The following is an 11,796-nucleotide window of genomic DNA, read 5'->3' on the forward strand; positions in this document are numbered from 1 at the left end:
GTGGTGGATGATTTCATGATATGCAGCTGGGAAGTACAATACTGATTCATTATCAAACAAGGTATCTGCCTGCCAAAAAGTGCACGTGCTTTAAAGAAAAGGACCAGAAATGTCATCAAAATACAGAGGAAACAATAGGCCTGAAAGTTTTCTGATTCAGTGATAGCAAACTAAAACTGTTAATATTTCAGTGCAGTGTCTTTAGATTTTCATCTTTCATCAACAGATGTTTTTGGTTGAAGGCTTCAGATGGTTTTTGAGTTTGAGTTAACTAAATTGTAACTATAGTTAAGCAGAACTAAACTAAAACTGGATATTTAAAAAAACAGTGGACATATTTATTTAAACTATGTAAGACTTTGAGTCAACTGCTGTAAAGTATGTGAGTCCGTGTATATTGCAATACCTGTGATGAATTTTTCCGTATCTTGCATCTAGCATATGCATTCCATAATAAAGGACTAAAACTAACACGAAAACTAATAAAAAAACTAAACCAAAATTAAACAATTTCAAACAATAAAACGGAAACAAGCAAAAATATTCTGGAAACTAACTGAAAATAAACTGAACTGAAAACAAAAAGTCAAAATGAAATCAAACTAAAACCTAATTAGAAATTAGAAAATATGATAACAGCTCTGTTTTAGAACCATGTATTTTGTAGTCCTTTTATATATGACTACATATATCCAGCTGGTTCTGTGACCACAGACCTGAAGAGTCAAATCTGACCTCAGGCCTGACATTCTGCACTTTGACCCCTGAGACAAGAGATTATGCAGGAAATCATGTCTCCCCACTGATCACATCAGAATCAAAGGAAAAGCAGGGCTTAGTTTGTGTGTGAGTGCGTTATGCAGATAATTATGGTTAACGACTTAGGGATGAACTCTGTAAAGGTGACCTGTCTGCGCGCGCGTGTGTGTGTGTGTGTGTGTGTGTGTGTGTGTGTGTGTGTGTGTGTGTGTGTGTGTGTGTGTGTGTGCGTGTGCATTTCTGCATGGGAGAGCATCTGTCTCACACCGAGGGTGGAGGTGATGCATAGAGAGAAGGATTTGACCCGAGCTTCCTCTAAGCCTGGGTGAGCAGGGGTCGAGTTCTGTCACATGTCGTCTGTCTGTTCAGATAAGAATGGTGAGCATGGAGAAAGGTCCAGTGTCGTTGAGCAGCACGATGTTATTCTGATTTAATGACGTAAAGCTTCCTTGTTGTGCCCACTGTGTCATCACTAGGTATTATCCAGAGCTTGAGATTAAATAGAATATAGATTAGATAACACATAATTTATGATGCTTATGTAGATAATTTTCATGGGTGGATAAGCAGCTATTTACTAATCCACCAAGTCATTAACAAATGAAACTTAAAAACTGTGCAAATCTAAAAACCTCCAGCAGATCCATCCACCTTTCATTGTACATGCTTAAAATATCCACCAATCTCCATTCATGGCCTTCACCAAGATCATAAACCTCTTGTGTTTTATCATTTACAATCAGCTGTCTTATTATATAAATGTTTCACTTTTCAAAAAGGCCTCTTGTTAACTCTAATCCAGTTTCGTATTTGTCTGCTGGAGATAATCAGCAGCCATGCTGTGGATAGTATGTAAGTAATAACACATGAAAGACTGCGTGGTCATTATATCTTCCAACACTCACAGTTATAGTTTAGGTATATGGTCATAATTTTCAGGGAATACTAGCTTCATCCTTATTGGCATACATTTCAGGAAGCAGCACACCCAAGGGCCTGTTTCCTTTTAATATCAACTTCCAGTTTCAATGAAAAATGCTGTCAGGCTCATTTACCAGACAGTGGCTGCGTTTCCACTGTCTGGAAGTGTTTTCCAGTCATCTTTAGCTTCAGATACACTGAACTCGGTTCCAGCAGATTACTGATGAGTAATGAGCCTTTACGCTAAGTTAGCTAGAGAAAAATGTTAGTTTATCTATTTGTCCACTAAACTGGAATGTGATTTTCCTGATAACTATGAAAATGATCATTACAAAACATTTAAAGAGAAGAAATGTTGTGTGAATCACAAGTAATTTCATAAGGAAACATTTTTGGAGAGCTGTTTGTGTACTCAAGATGATATCATATGAAAGTGAGTCATAGAGGAAGAGAGTCCCACCAAAAAAACTGTCAGATGGGAATAAGTTAAAATTGAGAGTGTCTAAGTTGAAGTCTTAAACTTCAATTCTGGAAGATGTGAGCAGTTCATGTGACGAAAATCCAAAAGTTCGATGTTTTCTCTCTGGAGAAATGGACAAATTTTCCTGCAAGTCAATATAGAGGAGAGTCACAGTTACTACAAGGTTTTCACAGCTCACAAATGTGCCATATTGGAACGTTGTCCTCAAATAAGTAAAAAAAAAAATGAATTCAACCATTTTTCAATTAAAAAACAAAACAAATTAGGCCTTTAGTAACTTACAGCCTTCATTTAGCTCTCAGATAAAAGCCGGTGAGTCCCCTGAGTAGAACCATTACACTAATAATAGCAGCTCTTTGAAGCAGGGAAAGAACAGCAGTAGCAGTAAAGAATGCCGCAGACCTCCTGTTTCACAAAGGTAATTCAGTTATACGAGTGTGTGTCGGTTTGTCACTTCCAGTGTGGAAGTGAACGTCTGTGAGAGTTCATTGAAGAATTTTAGCAAAACATTGGGTCTACTTTATGTTTTCTGTAGTCTGTAGTTCTGGTGCATTTCTTTAGATAAATGCTCATATTTCATGTTCAAAGAGCATGAAAGTAACCGAACAGTCACGATCAAACTTGAAGAAATGTTGCCTTGGCAGATTGTTTATCAAACTCAAAGAAGAAAAGGTAATAAAAGAGCAGTCCAACAATTTATTGCTCTTTATTGCCCAAAACACAGAAACAGAAAGGTGAAAATAGGAAACTACAAGATTCTACTACCCTGTTTTCTTGATTTCTTGTTCTTTTATTTTATTTTGTTGTCTTCTTTTAAAAATAATATGAAGAAAATAAAAGTCTTCCACTTAAAAAAATGCAGATAATACCACTAAAACACTTTTTTCATATGCTCAGTAGCACTCAAACTCTGAACAGCTGAACGTCTTGCAGAGCATCCCTTTAACAATGTTTAAGGTTTGTAACGTGTGATATTGTGCACACTATTTTTCACATAGGGCCACACGATCCATAACAAATTATGTGCAAAGTTAGTTCCAGAAGAGTTCAGGGTTTTTTGACATGAGCACGTGATAAGATGGATGTCTCTCAGACAACAGCAAAGGATGCCCGCGATTACATATTTCATCTGGAATTATACATAAAGCAATCCATCAATCTGAATCCTTAATTCCATGTCGTCTTGAAAACCCAGAGGATTATGCCATCGCCGCAGTAATATAAGCCAGACAGTTGTTCTCTATACAGGGGATATTCGAATAATATGGGCTATAACCTGACATTGAAGGACGGTGACAAGATGGTAATAAATCAAAGCTTCTATAAGTAGTGGATTGTGATGACTGCATGAAAATAAGCTTTAGCTGTGCAGCTCTCCTTCCCCAAATCAAACCTGTACTCTGAAACACAGAAAGAAATGCAGTTTTTTAACTACATTTACAGAAAATCATGTAAGAAAAATAATCCCTGTGAGCATGTGTCAGAATCCACCACAGCAGCAGATGAGCCAAACAACAGCATGGTGCTGGTTCCGACATCATGAGCGTACTGCAGCATCATATTCTCTCAGAAATCAGCACATAAATCAAAGTGCTCAGGTAAGATAGGGTGGTGCTTGAATCTATTCAGACACTTGATTCAATGTTACTGTACCTTTGAATGTCCTTGTATCTAATCTAATTTTGACATACGTCTCCTTCTCTTTCACATTATAATTTTTTTAACACATCTATCTCCTTTGCGCTTTGGCGGATGATTAAATTTGCATCATATCAGCAACTCTGCCCCCCAGTTACAAAGTACAGTAAACTTGGCACTGTGAGCACTTTTTGGCTTGACATGTTGCAAACACATGGAGCTGTTGGTAAATGCTGCTCATTGTCCTGCGAGGGGGATGATGATGATTGAATACATGTCAACCATAATTCTCACAGGTTGCGGCCCTGAGGTCTGCATGACCTCAAATAACGCCCGACATTGCTTGAAACATCAGGCTGAGCAGGAGGCCAGAGGAGAGGAGAGGAGGAAACAAGTTATGGAAACAGCATGGGCACTGGAAAGAAAGAAGGGTGCAAAGAAAGAGACACAAGTGAATAGAAATTACTCTTTGCCCCACCCCCCCCACCCACCCACACTCACCTCAGACACAGACACACACACACACAAACACATACTCTGAATAAATCAACACAAGCACCGTCTTGATTGCTACAATCTCCTCCTCTTCCTCTCCTTTCCATCTAAATCAACCTCTTCCCTCTCCCTCAGTCCGTGTGGCCTCACCGGTGGGTGCATATCTGTGGGTTCCATCCACAGACAGCTCAGCAGGCCATCGTGGTGTCTGTGGAAACCCTGAGCCTGGAGGAGGGACATGAGGAAGGCGGTTTCCTCTTGGGGATCAAGGGTTGCTTCTATCCATTACCAGGACGACTGCGCCTCAACTGACTGTGTGCAGTTGCTGATTAAAGTGTGTGTGTGCTGTTGTGTGTGAGGATCCGTCACTGCAACGCTGAGAGCAGCACAAAAGAGAATCTGTCTGCACAGAAAACCACGCCCTGTTTGAGACTTGTGTGAAATCTTGCACTTCCTCAAATACTGGAATCACATTGAGTTTACATGATTAAGATAAGATAAGATTCTTTTTAACTCATTTAAAGTTTATCCAAGGAGCGATTTCCCTTCTAGATATAAATGTATCATAATTGATTAGCTCTCAAAGGGTTTTAGTAATGTTTGAAACAGTAACTGCGTGCTGCTCGTAGTACAGAGAGGTTTCCGTAGTGTTTGGTATGATATATGCAGCGACAAGGAACTGCTGTGACTTTTCCAGCTTGCTTCACTCTCAGTAGTCTCCAAGGTTACTGGCAACCTTTAAGGGAAAACATAACAAACCCAAACTGCAGCAGCGTCCACACTGTATCTCTGCAACCACTCTAGATCTGATGTGTTGCAAGATTTCTTAAGAAGCCAGCATCAGTGAAATAGCTCTGAAGCGGCTCTGCAGTTATACTCAACTATAAATTCACCTTCAGAACGCAATGCAGGGGTTTTGTTTTATAATAATCTCTATAAACTGCTGTCTGCCTATTAATATGTGGAATTTCTGATTTCTGTTTCATGTTAACTTGCACCGTAGTCTAAGTGGTTCTGACCTGTCATTTCAGAGCAGATTTCAGTTAGGGGTAAACAGTCTGTGTGGAAAGCAAACAGGAGATGACTTTTGCTGACAATTTCGCTTTTCATTAGTTTATTTTTTAACAGGAACAGGAGCTCCTGGCTTGCACCAGAAAGCCCTAAAAATATTGGCTGTTGTCACTGAATGGCTCTGAATGTTGGAGTCTGCCATCTGGGAATCTGCTATTTTGCTTATTCAATGTCCACACAGGGAGGAAGTCGAGGTGGAGTGATGGGTAAATAAATAGATAAATAAATACAATAATACTAATTTAACCATTATGGTGAACATCTTTAACCCCATTAACCAAACAGATAGTAGTGAGCAAGCAGTTTTTGAGTCTCATATAGCCAAAATTCACAGGGCAGTGACAAATGACTTTGATGCTTGTTTATACTGAAGCTAATTTCCGCGTCCCTTCTGTACCATTACAATCCTAATGTCACTCTGAAGAATAGCCACTCTGTAAACCAGGGTTAGTGTTGACGGCTGTTTCTGTGGTTTTCCTGCAGGAGGAAGAGTGGACCAGAAAAGCAGCACGCACGGGGTGTGCGGAAACACAACAGCGGGGAGCACGAGCACGAGCACAGACGTCGGAGGGAAGCACACACACGGGATTCAAGGGAGCAATGGGGATTTATTGTGTTTACAGCTTTCACTGTAAATAAAGAGCACTGTTGGCATCGCAGAGTCTGCGTTTTGGGTCCTCCTTTCCCCACATCCCCACGGTCTGCCAGCCAGACCGTGACACAATCTACTTCAGAAATTTATGTTTTTTTTGTTTTGTTTAGGTTTATTTTTACAATGGGTCCGGCTATTTTCTGGGAATTAACACACAACCTCTTCTTCATGACTACAAAACAATGTGGGCAATGAGCAACGACACCTTTTTATGTCTATAATTCAGTTTTGAGATCCCTTCCCAGACGCCTTAACGCCCACTCACATCCTGGGCCTTCTGATCTCAGGAATTCGCATGATAAGGTGGGGCCAGATTTCACAATGAACTCACCCGAAACTCTGGCTGATTGGGACCCACACCCAGTTTCACACCTTGGCTCAGGCGATTAGAGGATCATCAGGGGGTCCTTTTGTCCCTCTGTGGGGGGTTACTCCCACTAGGTTATATCTGGGACTCTCCACCATTTGACCTTAGAACTGAAGAAGCTTCTCAGATGAGAGGTGAAATGTCTTCAAGCAACTTAAAGAAGTCCAGACGCTTTTCTTTGCAAGCTCCTTTGACTACGATGACCTGGATGACTGAGAACCTTCACAGACACCTTTTTATGTCATTTTACACATTATTTATTATAATTTAAGGCCAAAGAGTCGTGCTGACAGATTTTTTTTTTAATAGACCAGCATTTCTTTATCAAACAGAAAAACTGTGACATAATATTGGAATTCCAGTTCTTTTTCTTACATTAATCTATCTCAAGGATAAAATGTGTAGTTAAAATTCTCCACATAGGGAAGAGAGTTTCACTGGTTCAGCCCATTTCACATCAAAGTGTGCTTTATGTGCCGCATGATGTGAAATGAGTGTGACACTCTTGTTGTAAATCATTGTTATGAAATCTACCTTTTCTCCAAAGTCAAAGTGGATCCAGAGTCTACTTCAAAGTGAACTTGAGCACAGCCAGTCTTGTCTGCAAATATGTTTGTCTTTATGCATCTATTTGAAGGTAACAATCAAATTTTATTTTTTGAATGAGATAATCACTGCTTGACTTCTGCCCTCACAAAACATTTCTTTATAATGACTGATTGCATATTTGGAAAGGAGGGCAAGGAAGATCTTCTTAATTGTCCTAAATTTAAGAAAATCACAGCCTAACATACAGCACTCCAGAGAGATGTAAGGAAATCATAGACAGAAGGTTGCAACAAATTTAAGACCAAGGACAGATGGTACCAATTGGATATAAACTCCTCTGAGTAACACTCTTTATGTCAGGGAGGAGTGAGGACGGGAGCCTAACATGGTAGCCTATTCTATGACTGTGTGTGTGGATCCATATGAATGTATCCCACCCAGCTCAATCCATTCTATGTGTGTGTGTGTGTGTGTGTGTGTGTGTGCGCTCTCTGGATGTCAACATAGAGCCTTGTGGCTGGTGGGATTATGTCAGAGACATAAGCGCCTGTTTTTGGTGGTTTTCTGATTAAGCTGTCTAGAAAGTGTGCTTCCCTAAAACCACACCTTGACACTGCCGATTTGAGACTGTGATTAAACTACATTAAACTCTGACTTATGCCATCCGCGCATTCAGTTACTCTCAGTAAGAGCTTTCAGCTTCTTTAAAACCCATCCCTCCAACTTTTTTAATGCCAGTTGCCATTGATTCTTGCGCACACACTCTGATATATGACTTGTGCAATAAATTCTGTGATGTAATTTGTTACAATCCTGCCACGAGCCCAATGTTAAACTGTGTGCAAGCAACAAAGAAATCAAATGTTTTGCATAAATTTGACATAGAAAAAATGGCTGTTTACTTTGCAAAAAGATTATTTTGGGATTTTACAGGAAACATTTGAGAAAACTGGCAACCTCTGAAATGGTTGTAATGGTGCAGAGGAACTTTATAGATTAAGAGCCAGTGGAATCACAGAGGTGACGTTGTTAGCTTAAAAAAAAGGGGTTAAACACATTGCAAAAAACAGCAGATTTCTTTATATTATTACTTGATTGGTTGGTTGCGTCGGTACTGATGAGAGATATTATTTGCCTTTAGATTAAAGAACTGGACTTGAAAGAGGTGACTGTCAGATAACTTAAAAAGCACACACATCCTCACATGAGATTGAGGAAACGAAGGAGAAGACAGCTTGCTACAATGTTTTCATCACCATAAGACACCTGCTGCCTTTCATCTGACAATTGAAGGTAAAGTTATATCAGTAGAAGCAGTAGAACACTTCTTTTTCAGATGAAAGCAACTTTACCCATGTGTCATGAAGAAAAGGACTTTCCACAGTATGAGAAAGAAAAGCCATGGAAAACTCCAAATATCAATTGAACTGGATTCATAACATTTTTTTTTCAACTTTTATCAACATGGCGACTTGAATTTTCATGTTTGACTAATACAGTATTCCTGTGAGTTCACCTATAAAAATGCAGACATTTTTGTTGATTTCAAACCCAGCAGCTTTCAAATGAGTAGCAAATGCATGACCTACTACATTATTAAAGCATCTAGCACTGGACAAATAAAGTTTACTTACGTTGCTATAGCTGTATAGCAAGGAAGGAACCCTGATTAACGACAAGGGTAGCATGGTGGCAGAGTGATTATCACTGTTAGCAGTTAGCACCTTTGCCTCACTCCAAGGTTTGACTCCACCATTTGGCTGGGACCTTTCTGTGTAGAATTTACAGTTAACTCCCCAGTCCTCTTTTCCACTAGTACTGACTGCTAGTTTTTGCTCATTTTCTATTACAGTTTCACCTCATATGCAACACAAATACAACAATGGAGGATGCTGAAGCAATGGCATACCTGCTGCTTGGTTTTGTCAGACCCAGGGACCACGGTGTTATGTTTTGTGCATCTATTTCCCTTGTTGCTGTGTTTTGTGAAGGAGTTTCCTTTGACTGGGGACCAGTTTGATGGGCCAATTGGAGGCAGTTTGGACAAACTCAGCTCACTCTGAATCCCAGCTGAGCCGGTATAAAAAGTACCTGGTACCAGGTACTACCACCTAATGGAAAACCCTAAAATTCAAGTCAAGCTGAGTTGAGCAGGTACTGGTGGATAAGAGGTATTTGGGTATTCCAGTTTGTGTGGTGATTCTGAATTGCCCATAGGTGTGAATGTGAGTGGAAATGGTTGTTGTCCTCTCTGTGTTAGCCCCGCAACAGACTGGTAACCTGTCCAGAGGCTACATAAGTGTTCGTCATCTTTCACATCTTACACACTTTGTCACAGTCTTTCACAGAATTATTTGTGACAGGCTTTTGTGTTAGTGTTCAAGTTCCTTCATCCTTTGAACTAAAGATTCAAGTAAAGAGTCAAAAACATTTTCAAGTAATAGTTGTCAGTTCACAAGTGGTGCATGTACTGTTGGCTTGTAACAACACTGAAATCGAAATGATTTTTCACATAAAGTTAAGTGAAAATACATCATACGGGATTTATTTTTTGTTCATGTTGCAGTCATAATTAACCCTTTCGTGCATGAATTATGACAACCTCAATCCGGATTTTTTTCTTAAGTATTTTTATTTATCTTTAGTAATGAAAAAAGATTTCTGAACTTCAATTTGTTAAGCATGTACTTTTCAAAGAGCTTTTTACATGTCCAAGTGGTAAAAGTCTATCATTTATACACACACTGACACCCCAATGAAGGCATCGGGAGCAACTCAGGGTTCAGTACCTTGCCCAAGGAACCTTTGGCATGCAGACTTTAGCATCCATGGATCAAACCACCGATCATCCAATCGGTAGATGACTTGCAATACCTCCTGAGGCAAAGCCGCCAAACATGAAAAATTGAAGTATCAACAAACATTATGACCCATCAATCAACAAATTTGTATTTCAAAGGCCAAAAGGACGTGGATTCTGCAAAGTGTGTGTATCCATACAGTTCAGCATCACTCATTCCATCCTGCGTTATTGCAGTCTTTTCCTGACGAATATGAGAATTGTATCAGTAAAATCTATGCTGCATCCATGTGGGAGATTTGTGTTCAGTCTCAGGTTGCCATCCAGGACATGCCAAAAATACAAGTGACAGTTTGGCATGTTTTGTGAAACATGGGCCTACAGCATATATACACATATACGCCCCAGAATAATTACTCAGTATACCGTATTCCCCATGGACTTCTGCTGTTTCTTGTACATCAAGTCTTACAGTAGTAGACATAAAACACATACTAGGCATGTATGAAGTGCATATGGATATTCTTTTAATATTATTGGAAATAAAAATGATACGCAGCAGTGATAATTATTGTTACGTACTGGCACAGGCAGCCTGTTATTATTTGCTTCAGATACGCCTTGCTGTCCTGAATGAAATGTTCAGTAACATAAAGAAAAAGGGGGAAAAAATAGAGAAAGAAGTCAGATAAGTGGCTATAAAACTGTCAGTGCTTTGATTTATTTTTCTGAGCACCTGATGATTTGTTTCAGAAAAGCTGTGCGACCCAACTGCCTTGCTGAGGCTATGTTATATGTTCTGTGCTGTGATAACTCGACAGCCACTTCCAGGAGTCTGTAAGTCATTACGTAGCTCCTTGTTTAAATAAATACTCGAGTAAATGAGCTTGCACAAAAGTGGGATTTTTTGTTTTGTTTTGTTTTTTAAAAAAGCAATTTAGCCCTAAAACATATATGTCCCCTGTGACGATGATGTTTCTCACTGACTTGGTAAAATCAGGAATAGATCCACATGAGCTAGGAAACTGTGTGTTTTTATTCCACCATACATAAACAACACAGGTCTGCTAGGGAGGGTTGGGGGCGGGGGGTCTTACCACAGGCCTCATTTGTTTTCATCACACTGGCTTGTGCATGCTCACAGAATGGGAGGTTTACAAAAAAAGACTGCAGAAAAAGTTTCAGTCTCAGTGTCAAAATATAAAATAATTATTATCTAAATGTTTCACATTTATTATATTTTGTCATTATTTATAGTTTGATGTGTTTCCTGTGAAGACCCCACTTTCATGGCACTAAAATACACCATTACACGAGCACCCATTTACCGTGTTTTATTTTTTGTTGTTGTTGTTGTTGTTATTGCTGTTGTTTAGTAGTTAAAAGTGAACAACCGTGACGTCCAATCACAGAACAGATCAGGTTTAAGAGTTTCTCAAACCGACTGGAACTGGGGAAGACTTGTTTCTCGTAACATTCACCTCAGTACAGGAACAATTTCTGTGGTGCGGCACTTGATATTGCTTTGTGGGATGAAATTGTCTTGTTGTGGTGGTGATGCATATTGTATGTAACAAAAAAGATCTTAGTTACAGTAAGAATTCATACGTAAAAAAGACATTTTCGACAGAAATTAATGAACTAAAGCGACCCTGTTTGCGTACTTCCTTATGTTCCAGTGGGATTTTAAGAAGGAGATATTTGTTACCCATAAAATAACTTTTGTTCCAACATCTTATCTGGAATGTGTGTAAACTTGTGGTTATGACTTGAGAATGGCAACATACAGGCCTTTTGTTTCCTAACTTTTAACTTTTCCAGGTAATAGCCACCGTGACGGTGGTGGATGCTGACTGACTCACGGCCATATGAGTAACATGAGTCGTGATTTTCGTTGGATAATCCCTTTAGGATTGAGAGGAGCTACTGTACAGCTCACAGCCCTGGCTCTGAGTTCTGTATCGCACAGCACTGCCTGCTGGTGAAATGTATGAACTGCATCTGACGATGACATGAACGGTCTGAAATTCTGTAACATCACCAAGTGTGGCTCACACGTGCTT

Source organism: Simochromis diagramma, unplaced genomic scaffold (assembly GCF_900408965.1).
Source record: "Simochromis diagramma unplaced genomic scaffold, fSimDia1.1 OVJJ01000618.1, whole genome shotgun sequence".
Classification (NCBI taxonomy): domain Eukaryota; kingdom Metazoa; phylum Chordata; class Actinopteri; order Cichliformes; family Cichlidae; genus Simochromis; species Simochromis diagramma.